Below are 14,068 nucleotides of genomic sequence, written 5' to 3'. Positions count from 1 at the left end.
GCAGTAGATGATAGTAGTAGTATAAAGAGCTTCAATACAAATCATGACAAAAATGATAGCCATCACAAGGTAAAAAGGATAAATGTAATGAGCAAAGTAATTGACAAATGAAGGATTAAATTAGCTAATATATGCCAGTATTTGCCTACCAAACTGGCTAAGATTTTAGAACCTCGTAAGAAGACACAGTTGGTGAAGCTATGTGGAAACTAACATTCTCATTCACCATTTGTAGAACTAAAGTTCAGTGCAGCTATTTCTGGCAAGCATTAGTCTCTATGTACCAAAAACCGTAAAGGTATAGGGTACAAAGCCTTAAAGCCTTAGAGGTACTCAGCCTATAAAACAGCAACTCCACTTTTTTTTTTTTTCGACATTTAAATATTTGTTTATTTATCTATTTATTTGACCACCTAGGTCTTAGTTGCCATATGCAGGATCTTTAGCTGCAGCATGCGAACTCTCGGTTGCCACATGTGGAATCTAGTTCCCTGACCAGGGATCAAATCTGGGACCCTGCACTAGGAGCAGGGAGTCTTAGTTACTGGACCACCAGGGAATTCCTGGAAACCTCACCTTTAGAATATGATTAAGAGAAGCAGTCATGGATGGTCCTACACTTAAACACAGGGAAGTTCAGAGTAACATTTTCATAAAAGCAAAAAATGTTGAAAACAACTAAATGCTCAATACAGATGGTCAGGTGAGCATATTGCATTTCTGCATATAGTGAAATAGCTGGAGGCAGTTAAAATATTCAGTACTATCCCTGTGATAGCCTGTATTTTTTAATTCTACAATAAAATGCTTTAGTGTGTAAAAGAATAGTTAATGATATAGAAAAATGCCCAAAATATATTCTGGATTGTAAAAACAGGATACAAAACAATATATGCCAGATTATCTAATCCTGAGGATCTACGCTAATGGCATCAACTGCATTTGAGAGAGAGTTTTATGCCAATGCCCATCATGAATTTCAAGGTGGAGATTCCTGTAACATGTGAGAAATCATCAGGTGCTCGGAAAGGCCAAGACTATTATTCTACAAGGAGAAAGTCTACTGTAACATGAAGTAGAAGAACAAAATGTTATAGGATAACTCTGAATGGTGTTGTTTCAAAGAAAATGAAAATAGTGCTTGCTTTGGTGAAATATTCTTGCTTCTTAAAAAACAACTGATGAAATTTCCTACAATTTTTCTTGTAAGAGGAGGGGGCCATGCATCAAAACACCCATCATCTCCCCCTTGTGCGACCAAAACCCACCTCTGATCTCCAGAGCCCTCAGAAGGAGATATTTCACCAGCACCTGCCCAGTGCTCAAGGAGCAGAGATGAGGATGGAGGGGACTTCCCAAGGAGAGCTGTGGACTCAAAGTTGAGGTCTAGGGGATGACAGTGAGCTCTGAGACAAGATAGGGCTGCACAGAGTCTCAGCCAGATCAGCACCCACATCTGAGAAAGCTGCCTTCTCCAGGCTGGAGACCAGATTCTCCGCAGCCCCAGCCCTGACGCCCGCCGTCCTCTCACTCAGGGGAAACCAGCTCCAGGGAGGAACAGGAGAGGGCACGAGGCAGAAAGTGCTCCCTACAGAGTCACAGCAGATCCTGGGAGGGGAAAGGACCATCCCAGGGCCCCAGCACATCAGGAAATGTCACAGGGACCGGGGCAGAGACTAGGGAACTTATACATCTGTGGCTGCACATCAACTGATCTCTACAGACAAGAAGTCCCCTCTCCTGGCTGTGGGCTTCTGCTCTGTAATGGACACCTGGTGGGGACAGGTGAGGTAAGCAGGCAGAGCCTCTCACAGAGCACAGTGCTGGGCAAACAGGGCAACAAGCAGAGGGAAGCCTGGGGGATGGGTAGAGAGGAGCCAGAGAGAGGCAGACAGGTGCACCATTATCTCTGATCTGGTTACATGCAGTGGCCAGGATACCCAGCCCTGTGGGACCCTGTGTGCTTCACAGACCAATGGACTCAGTCCCTGCTCAGCAGCTCCGTTCCTTTCACAGAGACAGGATCCACACACTCCTCACACACACACATACAAACAAACTCTTCATACACTCTGACTCCACACACACACACACAAATTCCTCACTCACTCCTCACATACACACACTCTCACACACACTCCACACCCACATACCCTCACATACCCTCACACACTCCTCACACACCCTCACACATGCCTCACAATCACACACACACACACTCCACACACACACAACCTCACACACTCCTCACTCACCCACTCACACACACACACACACACACACACATACTCCTCACCCTCCCACACACAAACACAAACACAAACACAGAGCCTACAGGAGCATACACACAGGAAACATGGGGACCCAGTGGCAGTGCTCACACACCAAGCACGTGGAGCATGTGGGAACAGCCCAGAGTCCCAGCTGAGGTCAGTCGCTGGACCTTCCACACACTGGGAGCCACTGGGACCCTAGAAGCTCCCTGAGGGAGTGGAGGGGACTCAGGCTGACCCAGCTCAGTCCAGAGCAAACCTCACTGCTCTGTAAAATCTGCCACAACTAGCAGTGGACCCCCCACAGGAGACGGACAAGTATTCACAGTCAGCATGGCTCCTTTTTGGTCAAAAACACTGAGGCTCGGCTCCACAGCTACAGACACCTTTCCCTTCACCAAGGCGTGCACTGCCTGGTGTGGACCCAGGACAGAGGGGCAGCTCTTACCTTGACCACCCACCATGGTGCCAAGGAGGAGGACACAGAGTCCCAGCAGGGAGAGGTGTCTGCCCAGAGCCATCCTGACCCCACGTCCTCAAGGTCACAGTCCCAGCTGCAGGATCAGCCTGTGAGAAGGTGTCAGGGTGCTGACCGGGGTCTATATAGACCACCCCTTACACCTTCCCTCCTGCAAGCCAATAGAGACACCTCTCACCATTTCAGGCACTATTGGAGGCTGCATCTGCCACTTTCTGCAGCTCAGACACCAATGAGCTTCTGAATCTTCAACATCTCCTTATATGAGCAACATAGTCCTTTGACCTCCCGCTTCCGTGATCCTGAGAGCTGGGCGCCCTGACCAGGGCTGAAGTAGAAAAGTCGCATCAAAAACTATGAGTACCATTCTTTCCTCTGATTACCTTGGCCAATCCTTAAGAACTGTAAGATCTCGCAGGGTCAGGTTGTGGAATTCACTGGACCACGGAGAATAACTTTGGTGGTATCAAGCATTGATCTTCCCCAGCACTGAGCTCAGGATCAAGCAGAGTACTACAAGAAGGCTTCAAACACAAGAACATTTCTCGGGCCAGCAGAAAATGAGGACAAGGATTTCAGGAATTCACAGGTGACTGTGGAGAAAGTGGGGAAGGAACCATTAAGTTGAGTGGATGAGATTGCAGGTCTTCTCCTCACAGAATGATCTGGAGATTGGATCCCAGAGAAGGTGCATGTATGCTCAGTTGTATCCTACTTTTTGTGACCCCTGGATTGTAATCTGCCAGGCTCCTCTGTCCACAGGATTTCCTAGGCAAGAATACTGGAGTGGGTTGCCATTTCCTTCTTGAGGGGATCATCTCAACCCAGGCATTGAACCCACATCTCCTGCATCTCCTGCTTTGGCAGGCAGGTTCTTTATTGCTGAGCCATCTGGGAAGCCCTATAAGGGATTTTCAGACATGCTAAGTCTTTATTGCATTAATTTTATTTTGAAATATCCCTCTCAGCTAGTCAACAAATGACGCTTCAAGAGAGAAAGAGATTGCTGTTACAGGAAACAAAGAGAAAGTAGGAGTTATCATTCAACTCTAGCCTGCCAAAATAGGATTTGGGGATCTAAGAGAAGAAAATATATAACTTAGAAAGATTTGGGTTTTCTAAACTTCACATTGTCCCTCTTTGCATATTGAGAGTTTGATTTTATAGGATTCAGAACACCCTTGTATTATAAGCCATAACTAAAGAAGATGTAAAATATAATTTAAAGCAACTGCCCCCAGACAGAAGGATAAATAGAAAGTATTCTGCTGCACAGTGGCTGCATGCAAGGGGCAAAGAAGAGGTGAGTGAAGCAGAAAACAAAAGAGGGTTCATTCATTTTGAGTCTAAGAGGAAAGGTGGCAGCAAGAATGGAAGCCCAGGTAGACTGGGTGCACAGAGCCAAGCAGAAGGGTCTGATGTCCAGTGTGGCCATTGTTGCCTTGTTCTGTTTCCACTGATCAGAAAAGCTCCCAGATGCTCTCCAGAAAGTAGCCCAGGGATGAGTATAGAGACAGCATAGGGCCATAAGTGATGCAAGATAGAGCTCCCCCATTGAAATTCAAGGTCACTAACATACTGCCTTCATTCCTCATACTCCCTCAGGCTCAAGATTCCCTTGATGCCCCTCTGTGGTCCACAAAAACCCACCCTGAGGCCCCGTCACCCTGATTCTCATTTCAGCACAAATGTGGGAAGGACCCACCTATGACACACATGCCCCAGAGTCCCCACCAGAGCTCAGAAATGGCTTCACACCCTCCCCATCCCACACCTGAGGGCAGCTGTGGACCAGTCCACAGCCCTGTCACATCCCCACCGGAAGAACACCTCATCCTGGTCAGCAGACCTAGCTTCTCTGTCCTTGAGACTCAGGTAAATAAAAAGAGAGAAAGTTCAATTGAACATATGTTTTTCTCCCTCTAAATATGCTAATATTAATCCATTATTTTACAACAGTCACTTATTTGCCCTGTGTTCCTCTGACTTCCAAGCCTCCATCTGTACATGAACCCCATCTCCTCTGGATGCTTAAAACAGTAGTGATAATAACTGATTATAAATATCAAAACCAGAATATAAACTCAGGGACTGGAGTAGGAACAAGATCTGCTCAGTCACTAGAGTCGATGTTCTACTCCCCCTGGGTCCCAGAGTCACCATTCCTTACCCAGTTATGGACTCTGCAGCATCACCAGAAAACACCAGACAAACACCTAGAACACAGGATGTGCTTCCTGGAGTCCAGTCATTCCTCCCACAGGATGACACAGGGATGTTTTTAGTGAACCAGGTACACATGATCTCACCTCGGGATTGAGATCTCACAAGTGAAATACTGTTATGGACTTCATACCCTGTTATAAGGATGGAGTGGGCTGGAAGGAGGGGATAACCCAGTGCTGGCAGGCTGTGTCCAGGCAGCACCGTCTACCCCAGAGCTGGGGATGCAGGTCAACATGGACCAACTCACCCTCTGATGAACGTTTATCTTCTCTGACACATAAGGAAATCTCAGTGTCCCATCTCATCCAAGATTTCAAGGAGGAAAGCTTTAGGGAGGACACTAACCCAGCTGTGTCCACATGAACTTCAGGGGTCAGAACAGGCTCAGGAACCAGTCTGCCTGGCCTGACTCAGAGCTCAGCCACATATCATGTGTGTAACCTTGAACAGGGTCCTTACATTCTCTGTATAGTGGCTTTGTCTGTAAAAGAAGAGTTATACTTGTGTATAGATGACAGAGTTTTGGTTAGAATTAAATGAGTTTGCATTAGTAAGAGATATAAATAGTCAACAATAGTACATCATCTTGGCAGAGAAGCAATATTAGGGCCCCTCTGTCCATCCCGTCCCAGGAATCCCAGGACTCTAGAACAGGAATTTAATTCTGTTACCTGGAGCCTTGACTGGAACTGTCAGAGCTCTCCCAGGAACCACATGCTGTGATGGTGATTGGGGCCAGAGATGTGAGTCTTCCACACATCTCCCCTTCTCTCTGTGCCCCAGAGAGAGGTTCTACTGCTCATAAACGTCGACCTTATCAACTGTGAACCTCATGAATTAAGTTGTTTACTTGCTAATTTTACTTTATAAATGGACTTGGTAAAGTTCTGTGTCTAATTCACCTCCTTATCCCCGATGCCTGTTAATTAAAAATCCTAAATGATGTCTCTTGTATACCTGAATGAATGAATGTCAGCCAGATATTTTATACAAATCATTTCAATCAAAAGAAATCTTTTGAGATATAATTTAACTTGATGTGAGGACTTAACAGCACAGTGCAAGTTATGTCACTTGTTGTAATGATATTTCAATATGATTAAATGGTATAAGCTATGTATTGGTTAACTTCTACACTTTTTTGCAATGAATGCAGTAAATTGAAATACCAGAAACAAGGCTAGCCCCATTCCAAGAGCAGTGCTGAGAGAGCCAGTTCTAAACATGTATAAACACTGCGTCTTTGTGTATCTGAAGATAAAGAAGACAAACCTCAGCACACTGACAGGTGAATACCATGAAGCCTCCTGTTCTGGTCTTAACCAGATATGGCCATGTGGTCCGGATGTTTATATATTTTTCATTTGGCATATTTTCAGTTCAAACCACATTTGTGGTTTTAAAATTTTAGTTTAACAGCTTCTGTATTGAATCAAAGTGCAGAAGTAAAGAGCAGGAAGAAGCCTGTTCTTTAACTTAGACTAACTGTTTATTCAGTCTTATGGATTGTAAAGCAATAAAATATGTAACATTATTATTCCCAAATCACCATGAAAATATTGAGGTTTCAGAGGTTCAGCAATCTCTTTGCTAGGAAAGTTAATAATTAAATATCCTTGGTAGAGGGACATTTTTCGGACCAATCAGAGGAACTAATATACAAAATATTTTTGAATTAAAAAAGAACTGTATGACTTTAAAAGGAAACAATTAATTGAGTTGTTACACCAAAGTACTGGAGACCCACCTTATCATCTGTGTTCCTTGCATGGCTGGACCAAGATATGTAAAGTCTTCTTTATTAAAGACAACTTCTTCACAAGGGCATGTGATGAGCTTGATCATGAGCTGGTCATGAGCTGACTGAGGTCCAACCCATCATCTCTGTTCAACCCTTTACAGTATATGACTGGCAACATCAAACAAAGAGTGTGGCACTGAATTGGCCTCATTCATTCCTCCATAGTGCAACATCAAATACCCAGAGACCAGAGCAGATCAAAGCTACTAAATCATAGACAAGCATATTCTAAGTGGTGAGCAAGCAGACCAAGGGCCCTTCCCTGCTGCTGTTGGAAAGGAAGAAGCCCTCCCACCCCAGACACCATCTGTGGGAGGAGAAACAAGAAGATGCTTCCTGAAATAGAAGAAAACCAGTCTTAGCAGGGAGCTTGAACTGGATTTGACAAGATAATTACTAACATAAATCCGAGCTAACTTGGGGGACAAATTTTAAATGGGAGAGTCTATGTCAACTTCATGGAACTTTCAGTCCATGTAAACACTCCTTGCTATTGCACAAGATGAAATCAGTTATAAAAACAGCGAGTACTACATTTATGCGTATTGGAATCTAGAGGACACATTTTCAAGCCCACTACAGAAAGAAAGTATGTATAACTTCCTTTATTTTTAAAAACACAGAGTTGTCACCTCTGTGGACGCTTTCTAATTCTTACAGTTCAGAATTACTGCTGTGTCTATTTAATCTGTAAAAACTTTCTTTTTGTCTCTAAAGTGGTGTTTTTTGGGAGCAAGTATTGTGTCTTGTTCTTCAATGCCTCCATAAGGTCAAGTAAAGACACATAGAAAGAGCTTAACAAATATCAGATAAGAAATGAATGAATGAACAAATGCTGAACAACCACCCTGCAGTTAGTGATACTGAGTGGGGAAGGGAGAAGGGCAGGGGAGACACAATCTGATTAATCCCATTCGAACAAGCTGAAGTGGAGTAAGGAGTCAGAGACACACCAGACAAAGGAGCCAGATAGAAAATGCCTTCAAATCCCACTCCGGGAGGGTCAGATCATGTTCAATCTCTGCACAAAGCTGTACCCAAGAAGCTTCTCCAAGGTGAGAAAAAACTGACAGCACTGCTCTCAGGAGTTCTACTGAAGGATGTGGATAGACAGTAATACTTGTCAAATAGCTGTACTTCTACTCCCCAGTGCCTCATTGTGGCCAATGAAATGTGGGCGGTGTCACCTGTGTCACTTCTGAGTGGAGGCAGAAAAAACCCAAGTGTGACTTTCTAGTCTATTTTTCCTGCCCCAGAAGCTGCATGTGCACACATGGTGCACGTGTGAGAGCTTCACAGACCACAGATGTCTGTAGGTTGTGATGAGTGTGTGTGTATGTGTGTGTCTGATTATGAGTATGTAAGTATGTGTTCATTTGTATATGTGTGTGTATGTATGTGTATGTGTGTTTGTGTGTGTTGCCACTGAGATTTGGGGGGTCACTTTTTCCAGCAGCAGAACAGAGTCTCTTCTGATGGATACCAAGGAGAAAGAAGACTTGAAGACAGAATCTGTCACATGAAGCAGGTCCTTTCCTAGATCTCCTCTTCCTTCTGTGTCTTCGTCTTAAGCTACTACCTCTGATTTCACCTTGCTTCCTCTGTTGGGTTTAGTTGTTTCTCAGTCACCATTTCTGATTGACCAACACCTAGATCTAAGTCCTGTTTAAGAGCACCCACCCCTGGTGCATCTCCTGTTCCCTTTACATCACTCTGTGCTGACAGTCAGGCTCAGTTTCCCAAATTTCTCTCTTAGCATCTTGACATTCATCCTTAAACAGCTCTTCTTTCCACTGAGTTAGCCAGTCCATCATCTTTGATCCTGTTTTTACTTTCCACCAATGCTATACTAATGAAAAGGCAGCATGTATTTCTAAACCCCCTAAGTTTTTTCTTGATTTCCTGAACAAATCTGATTCCTGGATTTTGTGCTCCATGCAGATAATTAACTACTTCACCTTTGGTTAAGAAATAATTTTGCTGAATTTTTTCACATCAACTCAAGAAAATGGCACATTCAAAACCTATATTCTTATGAGCACAGCCCTAGGGCTCCCCTCACAGGACTTGGAAGGGGCAGGTGTAAGGAGAGGCTGTGAAGGTGAAGCTTTGTTAGCTTCATGATTAATCCACCTCTGTTCAGAGTTGATATAATTGCCAACTCCAGAGCTATTGAGTTCTTGTGGGTGGTAATTATTAAGCCACTTAAATCCAAGATTAGTGCCACTGGAATGGCACTCAGAGTTCAAAGGCTGAGTGGTTGCTCAGACTTGAACTCCATGACCTGATGCTCTATTGCACATGGAGCATTGGTGCAGCTGAGTCCAGTCTGAGGACCAGCCTAAGAACACTGGAAATACAGCAAAATGTGTTCCTCCTTTAACATCTTAAAGTCTGTGAATAGATTCTCTTTTCCTTATCATCGAATCCTTCCCCATCTGGGCATGCTATCCAAGGCTCCTACAGGCTACAGGCATCTGCTGAGGCCCTGCCAGGGCCCAGGACTGGAGTGAGGCCTGTACCTGAGTATAAGCTCTGTATTTCCACTCTCTATAAGTTAATAGATGCTCATCTAAGGTTTATTGAATGATTGAATGGCACTAAGCTAGATATTTAAGAGAAATTATCTTAACTATAAAGAACTATTTTTGAGGACATCATGTAGCTAATTGACATTTTTGTTTTAAAGATAAATGTTTTCAGCAATTAACAGGCCAAAATTTGATTTTCAAAAAGAAGGTACCTATCACCACCAGATACATCACAACAAACACTCAAACCTCTATCTCTAAGGATACACAAGACAAACCACAACACACTCACATGCGGCTTCTTATTAAGTCTTAATCAGACCCAATAGAGGAGACAGGGTATTTGGATGATTTATCACTTGGCAGTTTTTCAATTAAAACCACACAGGAACATCACAAGAAGAAAATTTGCAATTAATAAAGCACAGCCACACCATCTATTTGACATAAGGAAGGAGATGAGGTGCAGAAAGAGTTCTTTGGCTTAAAATAGCAAACAGACTAATTAGTCTTTCACTTTGTAAAAGGAAGGTCCTCTGGGGCTGATACTGAAGGATTGCTGTAGAGACCAGGATAACTTGACTTTTCTGAACAACAGTTAGAACTGTGAACTGATCATTTTGGATAATGATGTGCTCTGATTTTTCTCTCTCTACTTTTTGTGAATCCTCTGTAGATTTTTACATTTTTGTTGCCACATGGCTCACATAAAACATCTTAAAGACACAATAGTCTATATTATACTGATAACAAATTAATTTCAATCGCATACAAAAGCTCTACCTTTTGATCCTCTCCTATATTTTCTGCTTTTGATGTCAGAATTTATCTCTCTTTATACTGTATATCACTAACAAAATATTTTTCTCTGTAGTTACTTTAATGCTCCCCGTAAACTAGAGCTCACTGGTTAGCACACCACCATGTTCAGTGTTAGAATATTTGGAATTGCATTACATATTTACATTTACATGTCTGCTGTATATTTTCATTTATTTAATATAATAATTAGTATCCTTCATTTGGGCTTCCCCGGTGGCTCAGAGGTTAAAGCATCTGCCTGCAATGTGGGAGACCTAAGAACTCCCCTCAGCAATCTTGTAAGACAAAACTCTGTTGGTGAACTCCCTCAACTGTTATTTTTGGGGGAAAGTTTTTAACGCATCTTCATTTCTGAAAGACAACCTTCCTGAGAAAAGTATTCTTGGTTTGCAGGTTTTTTCTTTCATCAGTTTGAATATATCATCCCTTTCTCTCTTGGCTTGTCAGCTTTCTTCTGAGAAGTCTGCTGATATTCTTAAGGTTCTTCAGAGAATTTCTATTTTGTGAGCATTTGCTTTTATCTTGATGCTTCTAAAATTCTCTCTTTGTGTTGATTACACACAATGTGTCTTGGAGACAATCATTTTGAATGAACTCTGAGGAGTGACCTATTAGCTACATGAACTTGGATGTCTAAATCTTATCAGATGTGGAACTTACCTGGTATTATTTCTTTAAGTACAATCTCTGTCCCTTTCTCCCTCTCTTCTCCTTCTGGGACTCCAATAATGTGCAGGTTGTTACTGTGAATGTTATCCCATAGTTCACACAGGTTCTTTCACACTTTTTTCATTCTTTTTTCTTCTTTGTCCTCTGGCTGGGTAATTTCAATTTTCTTGTCTTCTGCCTCAAAGATTCTTCTGCTATTGGTGATGCTTTCTGTAGCATTTTCCATTTTGTTGCATTTCATTCATTGTAATCTTAAAAAGAATTTCTGTTTGATTCCTTCTCTTTTTCTGCCTCATTGTACAGCTTCAGGGATCTCAGTTCTCTGACCAGGATTGAATCCAGGCACAGCAGTGAAAGGATCGAATCCTAACCACTAAACCAACAGCAAACTCCCTGTTTGCCTCCTTTTTTTATGATTTCTGTGTCTTTAAAAAAAAAAAAAAAAAAACTGAATTTATTCTGTGGAGTGACTCAGAGCCCATGCACAACAAATGCTGAGCCCATGCTCTAGGGCCCACAAACCACAAACAGGAACCTGCATTCTGCAAGTACTGAAGCCTGAGCTCCTAGAGCCTGTGCTCCAAACAAGAGAAGCCGCAGCATAGAGAAGCCTCCTGTCCACAAAGAGAAGTAGTGCCTGCTTGCCGCAACTAGAGAAAGCCCATGTGCAGCAACAAAGACCCAGTAAAGCCAAAAATTAAAAACAATAACAATAATTATAATACATAATTTTTAACCTTATTTTGTTCACATATTCTTTACCTGAATTTGATTGTTTATCTGTGTTTTTTGGAGTTCACTGAGCTTCTTGGTGGGTATACTTTATTTCTTTCATCATATGTCATTTATTTCATTACTTCCCAGCGGTGAATACTTCCCAATGGTGAGCTGCCCTGGGAGAAGTCCTGGGTATCTTCCCACCCCCAAGCACAGCCTAGAACTATGAAGACTGCAAGCGTGACTGTAGGTCTGAGCACTGAACACCATGCAGAGCCATCAGCCAGGGACTGGGTGGGTTCAACTCACAACCACGCCATCACTATCAGGTCTTATATTAGTTCAGCAGCCTCTCCACATGTCCACAGTAGAATTGGGGGCAGGGGGTTGTTGTGAAATGTAATACTTGGCCACTCCTACATAACAGCTGTCTCTACCCTGAAGAATCACAGCAGTATCACATTTACATTTTCAGTAGTAACCAGATTAAAGCAATCTTGAAACAGTGTGTTTTCAGAGAAGCCCATTAGCCTGAAATTCTTTATTTAAGTTCTAGATTTAATTCATCAAGAGATGGGACTATCAGAAAACCTGACTTGCTTCCTGAGAAATCTATATGCTGGTCAAGAAGCAACAGTTAGAACTGGACATGGAATAACAGACTGGTTCCAAATCCGGAAAGGAGTATGGCAAGGCTGTATATTGTCACTTTGCTCATTTAACTTATATGCAGAATACATCATGAGAAATGCTGGACTGGATGAAGCACAAGCTGGAATCAAGATTGCCGGGAGAAATATCATAATCTCAGCTATACAGATGACACCACCCTTATGGCAGAAAGCGAGGAAGAACTAAAGAGCCTCTTGATGAAAGGGAAAGAGGAGAGTGAAAAAGTTGGCTTAAAGCTCAACATTCAGAAAACTAAGATCATGGCATCTGGTCCCATCACTTTATGGGAAATAGATGGGGAAACAGTGGCTGACTTTATTTTGGGGGGCTCCAAAATCACTGCAGATGGTGACTGCAGCCATGAAATTAAAAGACGTTTGCTCCTTGGAAGAAAAGCTATGACCAACCTAGATAGCATATTAAAAAGCAGAAATATTGCTTTGCCAACAAAGGTCCGTCTAGTCAAGGCTATGGTTTTTCCAGTAGACATGTATGGATGTGAGACTTGGACTATAAAGAAAGCTGAGCACCGATGTATTAATACTTTTGAATTGTGGTGTTGGAGAAGACTTTTGAGAGTCCCTTGACAGCAAGGAGATTCAACCAGTCCATCCTAAACGAAATCAGTCCTGAATGTTCATTGGAAGGACCGATGCTAAAGCTGAAATTCCAATACTTTGGCCACCTGATGGGAAGAACTTACTCATTGGAAAAGGCCCTGGGAAAGATTGAAGGTGGGAGGAAAAGGGGACGACAGAGGATGAGGTGGTTGGATGGCATCACTGACTCAATGGACATGAGTTTGAGTAAGCTCTGGGAGTTGGTGATAAACAGGGAAACCTGGCATGCTGCAGTCCATGGGGTCACAAAGAGTCGGACACAACTGAGAGACTGAACTGAACTGAACTTCCTTTAAGAATTCAATCATATCAGATCACTCCATCCACATCTTTGAAACATAAATAGACAAATGTACTTGATCTTCCCATCTATATCCCTTCTTCTGGATTCCCTCTACCTAGGTCTCCACTTTCTTGCCCTCTTGTCCCATGTGAATACAGGGTGTGGGTGAGCAACATTTTGCCATCCATCAATTAGAGAGAGATATGAGCTGATATAATTCACTCAGAAGGATAGATAATTGGACAGACAAGAAATGGTAATGTCCTGAAGAAAAAGTACAAAGGTATGGAAAGAATGGATTCATAAGGATTTGATAACCGACTAGACATGGGAGAGAGCAAGGGGGAATCTACATCTGCTTGAGAAATAAACAGATAAAGTAACCTAGGGAATGAGAGATGAAAAAGGGAGAGGTAGTTAGGTAGAGTTAGAGTTTTAATTGGCCTGTGAACACTTAGGCAGGTTAAGGAAAACTGTATCCCTTTTCTCCCAAGAGCAAACTCCAACTTTGAAACTCACATCCAAGTCTGGTGACCAAGAACAGGTTAAAACAGGTGATGTGACATCTCAAGGAAAACCTAGGAATGTTCAGGATTGGGTTTTTTTCATGAGTTTGTGAAATGAAAATATCTCCTGCCATATCAATAAACAAGAAATGTCACAGCCATCAAGGATTTCTGGTCTCCAGTTGTGAATGAGGGCTCCCAAAACTGATCCAGGGGATGCTGCCACCCCTCCATGATGATTGCTGAGGAGCTGGGGAAAGCAAGAAGCAGCCATCTGCCACCCCTTAAGATGAACAAGGAAACAGGGTTGGCCCCAGATAGCTGAGCTGCATATGGAAGGATTGAATCCAGTGAGTCCAGAGGCTTGCATCTTCCCAGAAACAGAACACTAAATCCCTTAACTTGGTACCTGATCTTTGGTGTTCAGACTGCCTCTCCCTTTGTTGCAAACTTGTATGTAACCTGACTTC

The 14,068-nt window shown here is 42.8% G+C and overlaps 1 pseudogene; it reads right to left on the bottom strand.

Annotated features, from left to right (window-relative positions):
- Positions 1-3,076, bottom strand: part of LOC109558597 (antigen WC1.1-like) — a 47,657-nt pseudogene extending 44,581 nt beyond the window's left edge.
- Positions 3,077-14,068: the final 10,992 nt, after the last annotated feature.

The sequence above is a fragment of the Bos indicus genome, chromosome 5 (genome assembly GCF_029378745.1).
Source record: "Bos indicus isolate NIAB-ARS_2022 breed Sahiwal x Tharparkar chromosome 5, NIAB-ARS_B.indTharparkar_mat_pri_1.0, whole genome shotgun sequence".
Classification (NCBI taxonomy): domain Eukaryota; kingdom Metazoa; phylum Chordata; class Mammalia; order Artiodactyla; family Bovidae; genus Bos; species Bos indicus.
The sequence above is the reverse complement of the archived record's forward strand: the minus strand, read 5'-3'. Positions and strand labels throughout refer to the sequence as shown.